General features: G+C 40.9%; 1 pseudogene; it reads left to right on the top strand.

The window, feature by feature from the left end:
* The first annotated feature begins 3,264 nt into the window (after nt 1-3,264).
* On the top strand, nt 3,265-3,913 carry LOC141491758 (Golgi SNAP receptor complex member 2 pseudogene; annotated as a pseudogene).
* The last annotated feature ends 819 nt before the right edge of the window (nt 3,914-4,732 follow it).

The raw sequence follows: 4,732 nt of genomic DNA on the forward strand, positions 1-4,732 counted from the left end.
ACAGAGCACTGGCTCTGGGATCAAGATATTCCATGCCTAAATCCCCCCAGAGACTCAGCAGCCACCTGTGCCCTATGATTCCTGACATGCCACCCAATCTCACCAACTAGCAAAAAGTAAGAAAGAAAATGCGTTATATCTGACTAGCCTCTCCCAAGGTTCCCCCTTCCCTCCCCTTGTCCACTTTTCCCCATCCCTTTTCTCTTCTTTTTCTTCTATATTTCTATACCCTATTAAATATATATATATACATATATATATATATGTATATATATATATATTTGTTGTTTCCTCTCTTTGCCACTCCTGATGAGAATGAAGGCTCCCTCAATACCCTTACCTTCCTTACTTCAACATCACTGCAAAAGCTATTTCTTGATTCTTTTACATGAAATATCTAGCCCTTTCTACCTCTCCTTTCCCTTTCTCCCAGTACATTCCATTTTGTACCACATACTCCATCTTTACAATATGTTATACCTTCAAGTTTAGCTCCCACCTGTGCCTTGTCTATATCTACTCCTTATAAATGCTCTAATAAATGAGGTTTGTATGCTTTATCAGTATCTTTTTTTCCCATGCAGGAATACATATAGTTCAACATCATTAAGTTCCTCATAATTATTCCTTCCCATCCACCCTCTCTATGCTATACCTGAATCTTGGAGACCAAACTTTCTGTTCAGCTCTGGTCATTTCAACAGGAACCTTTGAAATTCCTCTATTTCAGTGAGAATCTATCTTTTCTACCTGGTAGAGGATTTTCAGTTTTGCTGGGTAGTTAATTCTTGGTTGCATTTCAAGCTCTTTTGCCTTCCAGAATGTTATAGTCCAAGTCCAATAAACCCTTAATGTGGGTGCTGCTAAATCCTATGTGATCCTAACTGTAGTTAGATGGTATTTGAATTGTTTCATTATGACTACTTGTAGTATTTTCTCTTTGACTTGGGAGTTTTGGAATTTGGCTTTAATATTCCTGTGGAATACCTATCTATCTATCTATCTATCTATCTATCTATCTATCTATCTATCTATTTTTTGGATCTCTTTCTAGAGGAGATTAGTGATTTTCTCAATTTCTATTCTATTCTATATTCTTTCATTTTCTATTCTGCTCCTTATTCTCTCAATTTCTATTCTATTCTCTATTCTCTCCTTCTAGGATATCAGGGTAATTTTGCGTAGAAATTCTTTAAAAAAGATGTCAAAGGGGGAAGCTAGGTGGTGCAGTGGATAGAGCACTGGCCCTGGATTCAGAAGTACCAGAGTCCAAATCCCACCTCAGACGCTTAACTCCATTGCCTTGAAAAAAACAGCAAAAAGGAAAAGAAAAGGAAGTCAAGGCTCTTCTCCTGATCATGACTTTCAGGTGATCCAATAATTTTGAAATTGTCTCTTCTGGATCTGTTTTCCAGGTCAGTTGTTTTTGATATTGTTTTATTGTTTCTTGATTCCTCACAAAATCATCAGCTTCCTTTAGCTCCATTCTACATTTCAAGGAGTGGTTTTCTTCAGAGAGCTTTCTTATCTCCTTTACATCTGCCAATTTTGCTTTTTAAAGTATTCTTCAACTCATTAATATTTAGATTGCTTTTTCCATTTGACCTAAACTGGTTTTTAACGTATATTTTCTTCAGCATTTTTTTGCATCTCTCTTTCACCAAGATACTGACTTGGTTTTCTTGTTTTTCCTGTTTCTCTCTCATTTCTCTTATCTTTCTTCTACCTCCCCACTTGATTTTCCAAATGTTTTTGAGTTCTGCTATAGACTGAGCCCAACTGTGATTTTTTTATAGTCTTTAGATGCTGAAGCTGGAACTTTCTCATCTTCTAAGTGTTTATGTTGATCCTCAATGAGACTACAGTAATTGTCTATGCTCGGGTTCCTTCTTTTTCGATTTACTCATTTCCCCAGTCTATGCCCTGCTTTTGGGGGTGCTTCCTGAGCTTTTGAGTATTATTGGGAAATCCCTGTAAGGACCCTATTAGAATCTCTGTCTACTCACCTGCCTGTGCTCTGGTCTGTGGATGACCACAAGCACTCCCCTATGCCCTGGAACTTTGAGGAGAGTCGCTGCTCTATGGAAATAGGGGGGCCTAGACTGTGACCAGGGTCTGCATATCAAAAACTCATGAGAGTTTTGTCCCAGTGCCACAGGTGAGACCATGTCAGTGTCCCCCCACCCCCTTACCTTCTGTGGGCTTAGTGCTCTGGAAGCAGTTGCTGGGTGGTTCCCTGCTGGGTGGTTCTGTTTACCTGCTTCTGTTTCCTGGGACCTAGCCTGCACTGATGGCTGTGGCTCTGCTGAAGGGCATAGCTGCATTGATGACCTAGCTGGCCTCGGCTTCCCACTCCCTCTGACAGAGGTCAACCTGTTGATCTTCCAAATCATGCTTGGTGTTCCCTGGGTTGGCAGGTCAGGAAACTGCTTCTGCCACCAGGAACTGGCACTCCCAGGGACACAGGCACTCTCCAGAAGAATGGAGCATCTTCAGTCTGGTGTGTGATCCTGGCTGTGCTGTTGCCCCCTCCAATCCCATGGAACAGAGCCTTCCCACAATCTTCCAGGTTAACTTGGGCTGGTAGAATTGCCTTAGTGAGTCTTTCTTTGGGTTCTGTCTCTCAAAATTAAGTTAGAGTTGTAATTTTAAGGTTTTTGAAATATTTTGGAGAGAGAGTTCCTGAGAAAGTCTGTTCTCATGCCCCCACCTTGGCTCCACCCCCTCATTGGCTTCTAATAAAGATATTAGTTATGAGTCATGTTTTAAGATCAGTCATAGTAATTCAGCATTTTGGCTGTTGTTTTTTCTAAGTACAAAAATTTAAATGGAAGAAAAAAAGAAAGATAACCCAAATTTACGTTACTTGAAGAATTAAATACTTGATCCATATACACGTTTACATTACTAATATTGATTTAACCATTAACAGCCTCAATATTGCAGCAATAGATGATACTGATATCATAGGATTTAAAAACATAAATGACTTCTGGATCTGCACAGATTGCTGCTATTATGAATCTTTAAAAGAACCCAACTATTTTCCCATAAGCAAATATTATGCAACCCTACTTCTATAGCTCAGGAGGGTCATTTACTTTTATAGGCTTTTTTTTGGAATCAAAGAGTTGATTTTATTGGTGGATGAATTATCTGCTATGTAAAAATTCCAAAAACTTTAGGCAGACTGAAGAAATTAGAAAATAAAAACAATTATTTGAAAAGACTGTGTTGGGAATCGGGAGCCGACGGGACTAAGCCATGGAGCCACTGTGCCAGCAGACTCACAAGCAGGTCCATGAGATCCAGTCTCACATGGGACACCTGGAGACGTCAGACAAGGAGTCTCTGCACCTGGTAGAAAATGAAATCCAAGCAAGGATAGACAAGATATTCAGCCGCCTGGAACGCCTGGAGATTTTGTCCAGCAAAGAGCCCCCTAATAAGCGCCAGAATGCCAAACTCCATGTTGGCCAATTAAAGTATGATGTCCAGCATCTGCAGACTGCACTGAGGAACTTCCAGCATCAGTGATATGCAAGGGAGCAACAAGAGAGGCAGCAAGAAGAACTTTTGGCAAGAACCTTCACCACAAATGACTCTGATACCACTATACCCATGGATGAATCACTGCAGTTTAATTTCTCCCTCCAGAAAGTTCACCACAGCATGGATGACCTCATTGGAGGTGGGCACAGGGACTGAGGACACAGAGAATGACCCTGAAGGGAACACAGAAGAAGATTCTGGATATTGCTAACATGCTGGGGTTACCCAACACTGTCATGTAGCTTATTGAGAAGAGGGCCTTCCAAGACAAATACTTCATGATAGGTGGGATGCTACTCACCTGTGTGATCATGTTTCTGGTGGTGCAGTATCTGACATGAGCAAGCAGAGCCCAGTGACTGGAAAGTGTTTCTCTCTCTCTCTCTCTCTCTCTCTCTCTCTCTCTCTCTGTCTCTCTCGTGTGTGTGTGTGTGTGGGTGGGTGTGGGTGTGTGTGTTGTGGGGGGTCTGGGTGGTATATGTATATGTGTGTATAGTGTATATGTTATACACGTGGTGGGAGAGAGAGAGAGAGAAAGCCTGCCTTTTGAAATATACTGCCTATCATAACTGTGAATGCCACTTCAGACTGATTTTCATCTATATCCACGAGGGAGTTTTAAAGCAACTCTCAGTTTTCTTAACCTCTTGGAGGGAAATCCAAGACCACTCAATCAAGATGCTTTGATCTTGGGAACCACATTACCTTCCTCGCCCTGATCTGAGGGAGGAAAAGAAAAAGTGAAATGCCTTAGATGATTTTGCCCACACATACCATGTTCTGTGTCTGAAGAATCTGAAGATATTAACCTTGGTGACAAGAAGGCTCAAATACTTGTGACTTTCAGCTACTATTGGACAGAATTGGAGGTATAGTGAGGGTGCACTAAACAGATTGGAGCAGCTACCTCTCCTAAAGTTCTTAAGGGAAAAATTAGATCTCTGTTTCCCATACCAGTTGTAGGAAGATTAGTACACCAACTTTTTACATCCCACCCACTACTGTTGCTCCCCTTTCCTTCCTCCCCCCCCAAAATAGATGTGCAGATTGAAACTATCCTGTTAGTAGGACCTAGTTCTTTCTAACATTCCCCCTAGAGCCATTAACCACCAACATAAGAAGAACAGGAAAAAAATGAAGATAATTAACAATTTTTATACATTAGAGTTTTACAGTGTTT

Source organism: Macrotis lagotis, chromosome 6, assembly GCF_037893015.1.
Source record: "Macrotis lagotis isolate mMagLag1 chromosome 6, bilby.v1.9.chrom.fasta, whole genome shotgun sequence".
Classification (NCBI taxonomy): Eukaryota; Metazoa; Chordata; class Mammalia; order Peramelemorphia; family Peramelidae; genus Macrotis; species Macrotis lagotis.